We start from the raw sequence: 18,922 nt of genomic DNA, 5'->3' as shown, positions 1-18,922 counted from the left end.
TTGTCAATTTTAGATTATCTTTGTGGTGATCCTTATTTATTCCAAAGTATAAAAAGAAATGGAGTAACATGAAAGCTATTGCCTTATTGTATGTGTGTTATATTTCACAATAAGGAAAAAAAAAGAAATGGGACTATGAATGTGAATGATTTATATCTAGAAATTAATGTAAAGTTTAAAAATATTTACAGACGCAGGAACATTTCATCTTCTGGCACATTAGTCAACAAAGTAATTATGTTTGTCTCCAAAATTTCAGTGTTTTTCTTTTACAATGTGAAAAGTGGCAAATGAAATTTGAATATTTATTCTCTTTTCAACTTAAGTTTTATCTTTGGAATTCAGTCAGTAAGTTACAAACTTTGATATAAATGTGAAATACAGAAAAGCATTTTTAATGAGGATTCAGGGTTTCCAAATTAACATTTCTAGAGGTCTAGAACCAAAGTTAGAGCTTTACATGCCAAATTGTAACAGTTAATTCTTCATAAGATATTATAAAATTAGAAAAGACAAAAAACACACAAAATACCCTGAAATAGTATCTATTTCATTTTTCCATTATCAAGAAGATCTGAACTATAGCAAAAGACTGATTGTCTGCCGTACTCAAGATTAGCAATGATGGAAAGTCTGGTCTTTAAAATCTTAATCCTAACTCCATTGGCTTCTACCCAAATAATTTCTGTTTATCATAATTTTAATGAATATGGAAAACAGCAAATCAGTATCCTCACTATAATTCAGGACCAGATAATTTTCTTTTCTTCATTCCCTTCCCTCCCATCTATCCTGAACATATGGAGAATGTTGCACCCAAATCCTTGGTATTCTTTGAACATGCTATGCCTTTTCAATCTTCTGTTTCTCTGCCTAGACAGTCCTCTCTGTTTCTTTCCACAAGCAAAATGTCTCAATATTAATGACCAAAACTAAAGGTCATCTCAGTGAAAATATTTTTACTTCAAATCTGAGACCCCCTTGTTCTTTCTCATACAACAGCATATCTGGTTGTGTTGGAATTGTTTGTTTAGATGCTCTTTACCAGGACTGCAGTAACAAAGCATCACAGACTAAGTGGCTTAAACAGAAATTTGTTGTCTCACTGTTCTGGCATCTTGAAGTTTGAAATCAAGGTTTGCATGGGGCCAGACTTCCACTTTAAAGGGAGAATCCATTCCACGTCCCTCCCCTGGCTTCTACTGTATGGTTAACAATCCATATCCTTTCTTAACAAGTGGTGGCATAACTCAATTTCTGCCTCTAGCACATGACCATCCCTTTCTCTGTCTCCATCTCTCTTACTATCTGTGTACACATTTCCTCTCTTTATAAGGACACCAGTCATTTTGGATTAGGGCTCTCTGTAATCTAATTTGAGCTCATCTTAACCAATAACATCTTCAAAGATCCTGTTTACAAATTAGTTCAAATAAGGAGTGAGGGCTAAGGCTTGAACATGTCTTCTGGGTGGACACAAGTCAGTCCATAACAGACACAAGCCTCTTCCATTGATTATGGATCATTGATGGCAAGGGCATATTTGTCTTTCCCAAATCTAGCAAACAGACTTGCACATTTGTGATTACTTAATATACAGATTAATGTAGAAATGTGTTCTCCTTAAACAGTAGCTTTTCAGTTCCAGTTACACCTGAGCGTTTTATTTTCTCCTCACAGAAATACTATGGGGTTTATAAACAGAGATTTATGAACCTATAATTGAAGTACAATAAGCAAAATGAAGGGAGAAAACTCTGTGACTGTTTTAACTCTATGCCTTTGTTAACTTAATTAATAACGTATGAATTATTGTGCAACTGGTTCTTTGCTGGGCCCTGAGTGACTGATCTCAGGATGCTTACAGTTTATGGTGGAGGCAACCAGAGACAAATGAATACATAAGTTATTGTAAAATGTGAAGCACAATAAAGGCAAGAGTGAATTGAAATAAGGAATCATGGGATTAGGCTTATTAGGTTCAGTGATTTGGAGATGATCTCATTAATGAGGTTGTGATTCTGTATTGAGTTTTTCCTTTGCATTTTTTAATCATTTACACACAAACACAATCTCTCTCTCTCTCTTTTTCTCTCTCTTTCTCTCTCTCTCACACACACATACACACACACACACTTAAATTATAGTCACATTTGCTAATATGTTCTTTAAGAATTGCTGCTTTGTTTCCTTTCTGCCATATTGAATTACTTAATTTCGTGAGAGAAAATTTTCCTTTCCTGTTTTTGATTCCTGGCATCTGCGAGGTGATATTTAGTAAATTATATAATTTTAAGTGTTTTTGTTTTTTAGTGAATGAAAATGGTATGAGAAGGATTCTGTGGCTGAAGGCATGATCAATCTGGAAAAATATACTATGGCCTCTTGTTATAGCTGAATGGATTAATCTTTACACACTTTGTATGCATACTTTCTCCTTTGCTTTGTTACTTGTACTCCTAAGGGCTATTTTTCTATTTCCCAGGCTGCCCTGACTCAAGGAAACTGCTTACCAGAATTCCAGGGACAGGAAGCTTCAGAAGCAAGACTTTTGAGTTTGTGTTAGTTCCAAAAATTATATTAGACTCAAAATTAGGAAGATAGGAGAAAAAGTGAAGGGTCCACTTAAACCGGAAGACAGAAGAGCAACCCTAGCTCTCAAAGTGGGAGATAAAAGAGAGTTTTTCTATGAAGAAAAGCAGAGGACAGAGAGGAGATTCTCAATTTTAGATCTGTATTTTCAATCCTCAGTTATGAACAATTTGCATTTGCAAAGTCTAGACACTTAAGCCTCCTGAGGGTGTGTGGGCAGGTAGAGGAAGGGGAGGTTGGACACCTTTGGTGGACAAACATCCGTGAAAGGAAAGACTAATTGGCTAAACAAAGTAGTGCTGAGAATAATCATCTGGAAAGTTATCCATGAGGCAGAACAGTAACTCAACAGCAACTCGACTGTTACACACTGTGATTCACTAGAAATGCTTACTGTGTTTTGGCATAGGGGATAACAACCTTGATAGCAAATATGTACAATTATTACTGTTAAGGTCATGATTTGGCTGGGATGTCCCTGTTCATTTGGTTTTGCAAAGATTATAAATCTCATTCTCCCTGCTTGGAGAGCTAAATCTTAAACAAAGCATTCCTTGGGCTACTTTGGCCTTGTGGACTTAGTGTTTACTTCTCTTTATTGAGAATACATGCAAGTCTCCTCAAAAGTCTAGTTGAAAAAGAATTGAATGCATGCTACTAAATTTCCATGTTTTCATCACCTGAGAGTGTGTTCACAGTTAAGTGAATTAAACACCAAATCAACAGTTCCCATAGCATACATCCTTGGAATGGAATAACATTACCAGTATTTTTTAGTTACAAAGTTAAGTTTGCAAAGACTAAAGTGCTCTATCCCATTTTTCTATGGCATATTTCATGTCTGTCTTGTTATTCATGCCTATTAAATGACTATAAATTAATGAAGAAATGATTTCAGTATGTCTCATAAGTGCCACATTGGTGACATTAAATCTCCTAACAAGTCAGGTATATGAGTAAAAATATTTAGAAAAATGTTCATCTAAGGATATCAATAAGACCATTGTTACACAGGGCCTGTCATTTAGGTAAAACTGAAAACCAAATTAGCCTGATTTAGTTTATTCTTCCCAAAACATATCATCCAGGAATTTTTTCTCTACATGAATATGTTAGGCTCTACTTTACTTTAAGAGCAAAGTTTGTCGAATTTATAAAAATTGACAATCATCATTACTTTATTCATGCTACATGTGGTTCAGAATTAATATTAAATGATTTGCTAATAGCTTAACAACAAGTCGTCTAGGGGATACTAAAGACAACTTCTATATATTCTTTGGAGAAGGCAAATCCATCAAGTATTACTAATAGTCATGAGTGAGAGAAATGGAAAGAAACTAGATAGCATATTCATTGTTTTTGTCTTTCCTTCCCCTCTTCCTTTCTACTTCCATTGAAGCTGATCTCATATTTGTGTTCACTTTGTAAAGCTGTTTACATAAATATAAATGAACATAATATGTTGACTCATCTTGAAGCTATTTTTAACATGAAAACAATAACAATATTTCAGTTTCTTAAAATGGATCTCCACTAGATTAAAATTGGAAGAGAAATCCTGGGAAGTGTTGATTCTTATGCTTCTTTGCTAATTCATATTATGTATTTTTTTCTCATCTTCTGCAGCTCCCAACTAATCTGTCAAGAGGGCAGACAAAAAGAAATAACATTTAACTGTTACCCTGAGCCCAGAATTGGGCAAACTGTGAAGTGAAGGGCAGAGTCCTTCAGACTGCCAAGTCTGCCTAAAGATTTTGACACCAACTGCAAATTTGGGAGTTTCCCAAAACTACTTTTAAATTCAAAAATTCACTGCAAAGACTCAAAGAACTGAAAGCTGTTATAATCATGGAATAGTTTGTTACAAGGAAAGGATACAAATTAGGATCAGCCAAAAGAAGACTCGAGTAGTGCAGACTAAGGCTGTCATGGCTGGACCCCAACTTAATACTATCAGATGTGGCCAGCCCTGCCATAAATCTCCTGTTCTTTATTATAAACTGTCAAATGTGCTCTGAAGAACCTACCACAAATAATGAGATTCCTATCACTCAGGAAATTCCAGGGGTTTAGAAGTTACTCCCCAAAAGCCAAAGGCAAAGGCCAGACCTCTCTTTGTGCAAGGTCAAATTCCTTACTACACAACCTGTGAGTGCTTTACATTTATCAAACTTTTCATTTATTATTTATCACTCTTTGTTAAGCCCATCTCTCATTTATTCTTCAACAAATATTCACCTATACACTCTTCTCATGAAATTTACACATATCCTGAATCTCTCATTTTATCTTCACAGAATCCCTCCAAGCTTCATATGTCATTTTTCTTCTCTATCTTCCTTCAGAGCTTCATAGATGTATGCTTCATAAGTCATATAAATATAAAGTGAGGAAGTCCAGAGTTTCAGTTCAGCCTCTTCTGGATTCCAAAGCCCAAATTCTGCTAACTGGACTTTTACTCTACTGCAACATAGTCAGTGTATTATCTGGGGAATGTTTTAGAATTGAATTGTTAAATTGCCAAATTAGTTTATTGATTTCTTCAAGCTTGCCCAATGAAGAAATCCCTCTTTTAAAAATAATCTGTGGACATTTTATTTCATAGTTTATTTATTTAAATGAAATATTTGTACTAATCTGTCATCTCTCTCACTGCCAAAACTGCTTATTAAGTCTAGACAAGAGATAAGCCTGTTGTAAGTTAAATTAAATAAAAAGTGAATTTTTGACTGTGCAAGCAGTCCTTTCTTCAGAACTCCTGCATTCCCTTCAAAAATTTGCCATGCCAACTCAAGAACTACTTTAAACCTCCATACTGATTGTAATCAATCAAAAATAAAATATTTCTCAGAGATCCTAAATCCAAAAGGGAGACCCTAAAAGGAGAAAAGACATATGATAAGAGAGATGTTACGATTCCTACAAATGAAATTATTTGACTACTTTTAATGCTACTGTGAACAGAAAAAATCACAGAAATATAGAAGAAAGAAAAGGAAGGAAGGAAGGAAGGAAAGACGGAAGGAAGGAAGGGAGGAAGGGAGGGAGGGAAGGAAGGAGGGAGGGGAAGGGAGAGAGAAAGAGAGAGAGAAAAGAAGGGAGAAAAAAAGAAAAAAAAGAAAAGAAAGAATTTGTAGCAGATTCCATTAGCTTCAGTTGCCTAAAGAAAGCAAGAGATATTTTTTTCAAGTGAAACTGATGGAAAATAGGTAGTGAAAAACAACACATGTTTTAGAAACAGAAAGATATGAGTTGTAATATCAGCTTTGCCTCTAACCACTTTTGTAACCAAAGGCTGTTTACTTCATTTTTCTGAGCCTCAAGTGACTTAATGATACTTACTTTGAAAGATTTGTGTAAGAATACAGTTATTATATAAGAGTCAAGCTGAGCATCTATACATTTGCAATGGATTATAAATTCAGTTTTTATTTTATAATACATTTCAGGACTTAATTAGAACAGAAAACAACTGTCACAGTCCTAAGCACATGAGGAAACCTACAGGTGGCTGTGACTGGGCTTCAATTTTGCCACCAAGTTGATAAGGAGGTTAAGAAATGGATTGTGACAAAAGATGTCCCAACTGCCACTGTTCTTTTTATTGTATTATGTATCATCAGACAATCTTGTCTAAGCTCAAGCAAACTTCATCCAGACCAAGCCAGATATATCATAGTTTTGATTAACTGTCTATCAACTGCAATATAAATGAATATAAATGACAATAGGAACACATACAATTCAGGTTTTCCACCTTAACTATTTAAGCAGGAATTTTTTTTATATATCAGAACTTCATAAATGATATATCTAGAGGCTGACAGCAATGAGGCAAGAAGTAGGCCTTAGTAGCGTTTCTGGATAGAGGAAAGATACAGCTGAGCAGAAAGCAAGAAAGGTAGCAATCCAGCATACTTATGGGAGAGCTTAAACTGGAATGCCACCCAAAAGTATTGCAGAACTTTCAGTTACTATCAACTTTAGCCAGAGGTAAGTTTGTCCACTTGTCCAACTGACGTTCAGGGATAAGGTATTTGATATACTGAGATTCTAATATCTCAGTAATTTAGGAAATAGATGTGACTTCCTTCATATTATCTGTGTGCTTATTTTGAGCAGACATGGTATGACATGGTCTGGAAAGAGCAACTGAAACAAAATACGTATAATATCTACATGTTGTCCATTGAGGATTGAATCATATCCACCACAAAAGACATGTCCTGTGGGTGTGAACCAATTTATAATAAGACCTTTGGAGATGTTATTAGTTAAGGTGTACCCAAACTGAATGATGGTGAGATTTAATCCAACATAGCCAAAGTCCTTATAAGCAAAGGAACTTGGATGCAAAAGAGAAACCAGAAGCTGGAGATAAATGGAACACAGAAGAAAAAGGAGAAGATACTGTCATGTGTATTGCCACATGACAGAAAAGCCAAGGAACCCCAAAAATTGCTGGCCAGCCCAAAGACACCATCCCCAGGAGGAAGCAAGCCTTCTAGCCTCTGAAAACATGAGCCAATAAATTCCTATTGTTAAGAAAACCTATTGTACTGCCTTTGTTTTAGCATCTAGGAAATTAAAACTGTTTTGGGGATCAGAAAGTGGAGTGCTGCTCTTGTAAATAACTAAAAATGTGGAAATAGCCAAGAGATTGGGTAACAGATAGAGGATGGAAGAATTGCGAAGGTTCTGATTGTAAGAGAAGTTTGTTAAAGAGAAGTTTGTATCATCCTAGACAGTAATTCATCGTCCCCAAAATGTTGGCAGAAAAATGGATGTAAAAGGTATTTCTGGTGAGGCCTTAGAAGGAAATGGTGAACGTGTCATAAGAAATTGGAAGGAAGGTGATCCTTATCATAAAATTGCATAAATCTTTGCTAAATTGAGTTCAGATGCCAGACAGAAGGCAGAACTTAAGGAAAATGGAATTGGATACTCAGCTGAAGAGATTTCCAAGCTAAATGTGGAAGATGCAGCCTGGCTTCCCTTTGCAGTTCATAGTAAAATGTGAGAGGAAAGAAATAAGCTGAAAATTAAATTCTAAAGCACAAATGAACAAGCAATTGATGGTTTGAAAAATTCTCAGCCTATCTAGGTAGAATGCTCTGAGACTAGGAACAGAAATGGCTCTATAAGGGATTGCCCATAGCTTTCAGGAAGTGAATCTTCAGAAGTCAAGTCTCCATGTGAAGCCTTAACTGAAAAACCCTTTCCTAAAGGGTATGTGACTGAACATGAATCAGCCATTTCAGTGGAAGTCAGGATTTGAGAATGCAATTATCCAAGAATGATCTGTGTAAAGTTGTATAATCTGAAGATTTAGGCTCTCTTTAAGTGCACACAAAGCTGACAAGGATGTTTGCAAAATTTGTATGAACAGAACTACTGACATCCAGACTGAAAAGGACAGAGAAGGGATAAACTGAAAGGAAGAATGATTTCAAAGGCAGAATCATGGTAGCAAAGATCTGGACTGAAAAGATCTCAGGTCAAGAGCAGTGGCCCACCTACATGTGTAGAGAGGGCAGCTTGTGCCACATTGTTCAGGGATAGAGCTGCTACCCGAACGCTCAGAGATGGTGGTGCCTGTGCTCTCACATTCCTGGAGAGCCTAACTGCTTTTCCAATGCTTGAATATGATGCAGCCCACACCTCAGTGTTCCAGGAGAACACAGCCTCTAGGCAAGTGCTTTGGGAAGGGTGGGGCTGCTGCTCCATCAGATTTGGAAGACCAAGAATCAAGCTGAAAATGGCTTTCAAACCTTGAAATCCAATGGATTTTGTCCTGCCAGTTTTCAGACTTGTTTGGACCTATAACCTCAGTTTTCCAATTTCTCACTTCCGGAATAGACATGCTTATTCTATGCCTGTCCCACCAATGGATATTGGAAGCAAATAACTTGTTTTCTAGGTTTTACAGGGGTATAGACAGAAAGGGATTTTGCTCTAGGACACAGCGTACTCAAAACTGATTTTGATGAGATTTTGTACTCAGAATTTTTTTGAAATTACTTATAGTTTTGGAGATGCTGTGATTAAATGAACATATTTTGCATGTGGGAGGAGCATGTCATTTTGGAAACCAGAGAGGGAGTGTTGGGAGTTGAATCATGTGCCCCACAAAAGTCATGTGCAGGTCCCAATCCCTGGTCATGTAGGTGTGAACCCATTTGTAAATAGGACCTTTGAAGATGTTATCACTTAAGATGTGCCCAAACTTAATGAAGGTGGGCCTTAGTCCATATGGCTAAAGTCCTTATAAGCAAAATAAATGGGATCAAGTAGGGTAAATCATGAGAAGCAGCCAGAAGCTAGAAGTCATCAGAAGCCAGAATAGAAAGGAAAAGACACAGCTACCACGTGCATTGTCTGATGTTGGAAAAGCCAAGGTACCCCAGAGATATTTGGCTAGCCAGAAAATATTGACCCCAGGAGGAAGCATGTCTTCTAACTTCTGAAACCTTGAGTCAATGAATTCCTATTGTGAAACCAGCTTATTTTATGGTATTTGTTGTAGCAGCTAGGAATTAAAACAGTTAATAATATCCTCACATATTATGTCATTGAAATAGTGTTGAGAGCAATGAAATGGCAGAGCCATGACCAGAACACTATGATTCTTAGCTCAGGTTCAGTGTTTCAGTTTACTCATTGCTGCATCTACACCACTGAAGCACCCACCTGGGCACAGAGGTTAAATCCATTCTTACATTGAGTGTCATTATGTTAAGGCATTATTTATGCCCATTCCTATGAATATTGGAAACTTTTCAGAAATTGACACATTTAAAATCTAAAATTGTGAGAAAACAACCTTTGGTAATTCCACCTACTAAAACAACTTAGACAAGTTGAAATAATTTATTCTTAAATCCTACTTTTTTTTTCTATTTTCTTTTATTGTCTTTTCACATTTGAAACATTAACTCAGATGCAATTTAGAATGTCCATACATGTACATATATCTTCTTAAAGAAAATTATTAAAATTATTTACAGCATCAAATATGAAATTTGAAGTTCAATCTTATCTAATTTTCAAAGTTTAATAGGACAGGTTTTCTATTATTGGATTGTTTCTTGGGTAACATTTACCAACCTGTTCTGAAAATATATTACTTGAACAGAGTTAAAACAGTAAAAGTGTTCAAAAGTTAGAAAAATTTTGAAATTTAATTTTGTGTTTATCTTTGCTAAAAATCAGTAGTCTTCAAAATGCAAATTCTAAAATATACTAAAATGGAATATATAAATAAGTAAAACTGCCTCATGAACATGAATGACATGAACATGAATCAATTTTTCTACAAAGAAACATTGTATTCTGGAAATTTTAACTGATGTTAGGTTGTCTTTATAACTCATGTATGATGTATGATTTTAAAATGTAGTAGAGGACTTCAAAAACGTGAATGAAAATCCATACTCTTTCTTCATTTTATAGCTCTGATATTACAGCACTCCTTGGGCTGTGTAGTTTTATTGCTGTTTTTTGTTTTGTTTTGTCACAGGTATTTTGGCCTCATTTAAATGATTTTCTAATTGACAGAGTTATCTGTGGATTGGAGAGCACTGCACAACACTAGAACGAAAGGGGATTGAGTGAGCAGTTGTTAAACCTATTGTAGAGAATATTTCTTTATCATCCTGTAATCTTCTAACTTAGAATTTGTAGACAGATGTTTTGGACAGATTTTCTTCATTCTTCCATTTTCCATGGGGTTATTTCTCACCTGCTTAATTGCTTCTTTGCCAAATAAAGCAAAACAAATGGAACATGAGACAAACATTCTAACTTCCCCTATGAGAAAGAAAATTCCCCATTTAATTTTGATTTTTTACATCTTTCACCCTAGCAAGTTTGGCATAACCCCCCATTTAGTGTTCCTTGAATATCACTGCTTTTCAACAAATGCCTTTCCTTTATCTGGTCTGGTGGCCGTAAGGTTTATTTTGGATTCAAGCTTGGTAATAGATTGGAAGCAGGAAGGTTGAATATGAATACATGGATTCTGAAAGTCTGGTTTGAGAAGTTGATTGGGTTCCTATGAAAAGAGTGAAGGAATGAAATACTCAGGACAAAGGTAACTGTATTACATGTGTATCTAGATTCTCTGCTGGATATCGCACAGGTCATATTTCTCTGAATTATGTATTATGAATACTTGGCGCACTGTGGGAGAAGACTTGCTAAGAATACTTATATATATGTGTGTGTGTGTGTGTGTGTGTGTGTGTGTGTACACACACACACACACACACACATCCTGGAAGAGTTGTTTTAAGTTAAGAAGTAGCCACATATAATTTTTGAAGTCAGTAGGAAAGCCTTAGGCATAGAAGTGAGATAGTGATGTTGAATGCAGAATAGTATTATCATTAATTTACATTCTTGCCTAGCCACAAGGAAACAGGTTCTTATGTTTCACTGCTGTACTCTGAGAAGAGAGTTCTGTGGGAAAAAAACATCTGTTAAATGAGCCTCATAATGGGAGCAAACGTGTTTATTTGAGACTTCTTTCCTTCAAAGCTTTGTTATCATAAAGGCTTCCATGCATCAAGTTGGAAAGAAGAAGCATCAGGAGAGAGGATTTGTACTACCTAGAGGAAATTAGAAGTTCCCAGCTGGAGTTCTTATAGAAATGCACGTTGAGGGCTCTGTAGAAATTTACACAACCTGAAGTAGCAATTCAGATGGAGAGCTATTGTAATTTAAACTACCATAGATTTTCTTGCTTAATATCGACTTCAAAATTCTAGAATCTCTTCTGTATTGGGCAGGCTGGAAAGCTAAATACTACCTTTCCTGGATTCCTGTATACCTGGATCCTATATGTGATTTTGATATTGCAATCAAATGCAGTGAGATGAGAAGCCAGATGTCAGGCATCCACTCTGATGGTTCAGTTTGTAGCTGAACTGGCCTGGTTATGAAGTAAACCACAATGGTCTTGGTTTCTTGAACGGGCTTTTTGAAGATCTGTGATTGTGACAGAAACAGAAGTTCCATTTCTATCCTATTTTGTAATGTGGCTTTCGGTATATCTCCATCCTCTAATTTATGTCTTCAACTTTATCTCAAGGAAACTAGAATTAAATTAATACCCTGAAAAAATCACTTTTTGCTTAAAATAATGATGGATGTCATTATTCTTTGAAACTGAACTCTGACCAATATATATGGTAAATATGACTCCATCAATACCTGCAAACAGGCAAGGGATAAAGGAAACTATATAATACATGGCACAGGCAAACCAAAGTGGGTGTGGCTGTCACACTGAAGAGACTCTACACAGAAACAGAAATCAATTTGAGCAAGGACAGAAGTCACAAAAGACCTCACCTAAGTGCTCTCAATGTAATGTCTGTGGATGTATGAGTCATATATATTCTTCCCAGTCCTATGGAGAACATTGAAATTCCCAGCATACTTGAAACGATGGTAATGTCAACAAGTACAATAGGCCCACCTTGATATGTACAACTCCTCACTGTTCTTAATGTTAGTGACATTTTTCCACTCTGTATTTGTAAATTACATGTATTCCATAACCAGTTCTCATCACCAATCAGAAACACTTCAATGCAAAATGTAAAATCTTTACTTTTCTCTTTTTTCACAACAGTCTCTTACTCTATGGAGCCTTGTCTTTGACAACACTGCAGATTTTTGTTTTTATTTTCCCTCCTCCCTAGAATCACAGTCTATATTCCTCTCAGACTTAAACATCTTGCTTTTACATGTGTATCTGACACACAGTTATTTTGACTGTGACTTTCCCACAAAGGGGGCATATTCAATTTATTCAAGACAAAGTGGCCTATCAAATGTGGTGGGAGCTCTCATTAAATCTTGGCAATAATTTCATTAATCTATATTTGACTTTAAAATGCACTTCAATGGTCTATTTTATTCTTTGCAAGCTAACAAAAATCTACTACAATTCTCTTCAATCCTAAGGGATCATCTGTCTTTCTATTTATCTAAGAAGTTCAAGAATATCTCAAACAAGCTATTCCTCTTCCTTTCTTTGTTAAAAATCAATATTATCACACATTCACTCCTGCCTAAAGTTAATTTTCCACCAGATCACATCATCTTTTCTTCTTCCTTTTCCTCTGGGATTTTCATTCATCAATTATCACCTTTCTCATTTATGTTTTCAGTTGCTGTAATACTACTGGTGTTTCCTCTTCATACATGTAAATAAGTGCAAGCCTTTATTTTCTTGAAAAACAAATAAGGAAAATGAGAAAACAAAAGATCGTTCACACTCTCAGTGTTTAATCAGAAACGTGATGATCCAGAAAGTTTACTCTGTAAGTAGCAAATACAGTAGATGAAAAAGGGATGCCAGTGAGACCAGAAAGGCATTACAGGACTCCACTAAAGTGGTGTGAGCATGGTGACAAGGGCAGGGTTTGTGGTGCAAAATTTTGGAAGCAAAAGAAGGTAAAGAGAGTTTTTAGAACTTTAGCTTTAGTTTTGTGAGATAGTTTCCTTATGACTGAACATCTACATAAAGCCACAGTAAATACCTCCAGTATTTCTTTTTTCCATCTGGACGTGATATATATTTCAGACTGATCACAAGTTCTGTTATATCTGAGTTTCAAATACATTTTATTTAATGTGAGCACAAGGACTTTTATGTAATGCTGGTTTGGGGACACTGGACTCATAGAGTCTTAGACATTAGCTCAAGTCTAACATATAAAAGCAATTGCTTTAATGACTAATTAAATAACACATCTCTGCAAAAAATAAACAATATACAGACATTTAGAAAGTAAAAGTCCCATAAATTAGGTGAGGGAAAAACTTAGGAATGACAGATTCTTCTTATTTATGCTACTTGGTTATAAAACAGTGTGCTTTTGTATTTTCATTGGGCCATTTAGACAAAGCTGTTGCATTAAAATGGCTGATTGCTGCCCCAACTTATCAGTTACATAGTTTGGAAATAAATACGTGAAATTGTAATACCAGAAGCATGGTTGAAAAAGATTAATGACTCAAGAAATAAAAGAGAATAATGTAGGTCATGAAATGGGAGTAAACTGTGCAATTATAATTGAAGAAGTGATTTGTGTAGGCAAAGAATAATTATATAAATTGGAATTTAGCCAAGCCATTAAGGTCAACTGAAAGTGCTGACATATATATATATATATACACATCACCCAAAGTGACATGTGATCCTTAAAATAGCATGTGTAAGATCACATTTTGAATTAATGTGTAAGAGAATGAAAATCAGGTTAACTATATTTCTTGGCTAACTACATTTCTAGTATATGCATCTCATTTAAATATTATATAGCATTTCCTTGAGAACTGCACTGTCAGTCATAAAAACAAATTCCAGTCAAAGAGATTATTATTAGGTCATTTTGATGACCTGAGACCCCATGGAAAGAGAATAGAGAAGTAGTGAAAGATTCAGAATTTGCTATTTTTGCCCAGTAATTAAAAATGTTCTTCCTCTGCAATAAAGGAATTCCTAATGTAATGTCTTAAAATATTTGTTACTGTGTAACAACTCAAAACATTTAAAAGGTTTTATTTACATATCTTGCTTTGTACAACATGGGTATCAATTTTTTAAATGATTTCATATATCAATGTTGGGTATGCTTAAGAATGGGTTAATGGAGGTTAGAATGCAAAACTCAAATCTTATTTCATGTAAGTAAATGAAAATTTTTCTTTATTGAAAGCCTTTTTAGCCTAGAATAATGAGTAGAGCAGTTGTGATGGGTTATGAATGAAAATGTAATCAACCAGCAGCTGAGGTCAGGATGTAATTATGTTACTTGTATAAACATGCTACTGTGGCCCTATGTAAACTAAGCTGTTACAAGATAGGTAGTTTATCCAAAAGGGAATCCAATATTAAAATGTCAGAACAGTTGTAAAAACTATTGTAGGACTGACACTTTTCTAAATTGCAAAGGAACATTTTTCTAGAATATTACTTGAACTAAGAATTGATTTTGGGCATAGGGATTTGTTAAATTATTGATAATGTAAGGGCGTATATATTCTAAATGAGGTTGGTTGCACCAATATGGGTGATAAAATAGAGTCAAAATAGAATTAATAAAATAGAAACTCTCTAGCTTAATCCTATCATTTACAGCATTTATTTCAAAGCCAGAGACAGAAAGGTTGGAATTGTTTCTCCAACATTTTAAACACACATGGAAGAAATTCCTAGAAACGGAAAGTTGAAAAATTGTTATCAATTACAATTCAAGAAAATGTCCATCATTCCATGAATCATTGATCAGCATTTTTAAACCATTTGATGAGCTAATATGAAGTAAAATTCATCCTTTTGGCTGTTCTTAGCCCTAGTTCATTCTTCTATCGAATCCTAGCCATTCCTCTGTTCTGCCGGATGACCCACCTCTACTATGTGGTATTCTTTACTAGGCTGAGAAGTAGTGACATTTTGTACTTATTTTTTTTTAGAGATTTAGTCTTATGCTCTTTTTATTTAATTTTTCTTTACTATATCCTATTCCTTCTGAGCGTTTGGCCAAAAACAAACTGTGTGCCCCATTCACTATTGCTCCATTGTTCTAGGAGCAGCCTCCCTGTTACATCAGGATGGGTAGCTTCCCCACAGTACTGTCTAGGTTAGAGGATATTTTTTGTGTTTTGACATTTTAGGGATAATTAGTCCCAAGTTTCTCTACCATCAATAAATTAACTTCACAAATACACATCCCCCTTTCACATTTTGGCCCTGGCCCACTCTACTGACTTTGAACCTTCATAATTTTATTTGAATTGTGTCTTAGTATGCTAGAGCTTCTGTTACAAATATGAGACAATGGGTTGGCTTAAACAACAAGCATTTTTTTTTTCCATGACTTTTAAGGCTTGAAGTACAAAATTAAGATGTTGTCATTGCCATGCTATCTCCAGTAGTCAGTATCATTCTGGTGATAGTTCTATATAACAAGGTGTTTTAGTTTCCTTAGCAGCACAGGCAAACATCATGCACTGGGCCAGCTTAAACAATTGGAATGTATTAGCTCCTGGTTTTTGATGCTAATGGAAAATCCAAATCATAGTGTCACCAAGGTGAAGGTTTCCACTTTCTGGAACTGGCTGCCAGTGATCCTTGGTCCTGGACTCCTCTGTCACATGGCAATGCACATGTCCTATCCTACTTCTGCCTTATCATCTGGGTTCTGTTGAACTTCAGCTTCTTGCTTCCATGGATTTATCTCCATCTGAATTTCACTCTACTTATAAAGGACTCCAGTAATAGGATTAAGATCCATCCTGATTGAGGTGAGCCACATCTTCACTGATGTAACCTCATATAAAGATCCTACTTAAAATGAGTTCATGCCTACAGGAAAGGATTAAGTTTAAGAACATATTTTTCTGGGGTACATAAAGCTCCAAACCACCACACATGGCAATCTCTCTCTCCTCTCTGGCTTCTATTCACTTCTGGTTTCTTCTGACTGACTATCTCTAAGTGTCTTATTTAAAGGTCTCCAGTCATAGGGATGAAGGCCCACCCTGATTCACCTTGGCCCCATATAGAAAGAATCTTTAAATATCCTATTCACAAATGAGTCCACACCTACATGGATTCATACCCACAGAAAAGTGGATAAAGACTTGAACTTGGCTTGATGGCAGGAGGGGCATGATTCAATCCCTAAGAATGTGTAGAAGAGAAATGGGTACAGCCCAAATTATCAACAAACATTCAAAAGTCAGTAAAAATTTCCCGTCTATTATTTCATTCTCTTCCTTGCATGATATCAGTGTTAATTCTTAGTCTCTTTGAATAGGAAAACTGCTTACTTCTTTAGCATTCAGAAAACAATAAAAACTTCCCATTCATTATTTTGTTCTTTTCCTTGCATGAGAGCAGTGTAATTCTTAGCCTCTTTGAATAGTAAAATTGTTTATTTCTTCAAGTCAGCAAATATTTATCATTTTCTCATCTGGTAAACATAGTAAAATTTCATTTCAACTTCAAAGTGATAAATATTAAAGAAATTCTAAGATTTTCCTAAAATAGGTTAATTCTGTTCAAAACAATAGCGTTCTTTCAATAGAGCTATACTTGTCACAATTGAAAACAATGCTAAACCTGTAAAAAGACAGCATCAAACATATTTAACCAAGCATAAATGCAGTATAATATATAAAATCCCACTGGATCAATGGTCAGAAGAACTGGGTTCTTGCCATTTCAACTCCCTGCTATCAGGAACTCTTTGTGACTAGCTTTGATGACAATCTGTTTTAACTGTTTTTTTTGGTTTAGTTGGTAAATACCTTATTGAAAACATACAGATTAATATATGAATTCTTCTGAGGAATGGAATTAAAAATCAAAAGGCAATAACTGTGTATAAAATAAGCAAATATAGTCAATTCTTATTATTCGTAGTAGTTATGTTCTATTAAGTTGCCACGAACACTGCATTTGCAAATATTGAGCCATTGCTATTGGGGAAAATACAAGGTTACATTTCTATGAGCCTCTGGTCACAACATTTTTATCAGCCAATCTGTCTCTGAGCATTTCTGTTTAGAGACACCTTATGTAATATATATTGTTGATTCATTAACATCAAATTCACGACCAACAGCACTGTAACTCATGTCCAAATGAAGCTTATCTAATATGCATATTTTCTGCATAAAGAACCTTGGAGCCAACTAGGGCCTACAAACATTCAAGAGCTCTTCAGCATTAAGCCGGAGGGCTGTTTTAAAAAGTGACATCATTAAAACAAAGTGTAAAAATACTAAAAATATCATGCTAAATATACTGTGAAAAGGACACTTGTTTACATCATAAAAGCTGAAAGAAGGAGGCAGAGCATTGCCTTCTTCCACCTCTGCTGGGTGAGTCTGTCAGGTGAATCAAAATTTTCCTCACTTTGTGCATTTCTGCAAATGACCACGGAAGTGTTGCAGATATTGATTCTGTGGGAACAAATTCTAGTGAGTGGGCAAATTTGAAAATATGGAATCCATGAATAATGAAGGTTGACTGTATCACTTATTCAATTTATTGATATTGAATTTAATAAGATTTTAAAATAAATATATAAAAGCATAATCTAATAAATAAAGATGTTGCATCAAATGTGTATGTTTGAGAACTAATTTGAAAAACACAAAGCCAGAAGAATGGACAGAGATGTGCATAGACTTCATTTATGCTTTGAGCATTTATGTGTGCTGATGTACAGTCAGGGCCACCCACACACATCTTCTCCTGGAACACAGCTCTTAGCAAGTTCAACACTGCTGCAGACCATAATCTCATCAAAACACAAATGGACAATTTATCTCAACAGCACTTCTTTCAAGGTCTGAGATATTAAGATTGTTTGTGAGCTCTTTTATAGGACTCCAGTGATTAAAGAAAGCAAGACCTACCCTAAATAGGCAGGATCCATAGCTCCATGGAAATAATATAATCAAACATTTCACCTACAGGTGATTGAGTCAAATCTCCATGTAAACACTCAATCAAAGGATTCCAACCTAATCAACACTAGTGTGTCTGCCCCCACAAGATTGCATTAAAGGACATGGTGTTTTGGGGGACAAAATACATCCAAAATGGCACATATGTCATGGTTTGCAACATGTTTTTAAAGCATAATATTTCATTAAATCATCAAGCAACTTGGAAAATAGTATTTTTAGCATGAATTTGATAAGTGTACAGTAGGTCTGGTAAGCAGAAACTTTAACTGTCCATGACTGGCAGGTATTCTTAACTGTAAAACAAACATTTGAGTCTGTATATTTCAAAAATTTCAATGTCAGAGTTCCTTTTCTGTAAGATATGATTAATTGGTAAAATAGCAATTAAATCTTGATGATACCAGAAGGAAAGACAGAAGATAAAGACCAGGAATGTATAACTTAGAGAAAGCTAGAGAAGTCAATGATGGTAATCAAATGTACAAATATAAGAATGTTTTTTTATGAGGGAGAACAAATGAATGTCAACTTTGCAAGGTGTTGAGAATGGGATGGTATTGGGTGAAAATACAATCAATGCAAACTAGGATCTATAGTTAACAATAACACTGTAATATGCCTTCAGTATTTGCAACAAAGACAATATACCAAAGCAAATGAGTGTAAGAGGGGGCTATAAGAGAGGGATTCTTGGTGATGGTGGTATAGTCTGAACTTTTTAATGCATTTTACTTTATTTGTTCTTTTATTTTTTCTTCATTTTATTTTCTTTTATTTTTTTCATCTTTTTTTTCTCCTCTCCCTTTTTTTTTTGTGGAAGAAATGGAAA

The sequence above is a fragment of the Choloepus didactylus genome, chromosome 1, assembly GCF_015220235.1.
Source record: "Choloepus didactylus isolate mChoDid1 chromosome 1, mChoDid1.pri, whole genome shotgun sequence".
Classification (NCBI taxonomy): domain Eukaryota; kingdom Metazoa; phylum Chordata; class Mammalia; order Pilosa; family Megalonychidae; genus Choloepus; species Choloepus didactylus.
Note: the sequence above shows the minus strand (reverse complement) of the source record.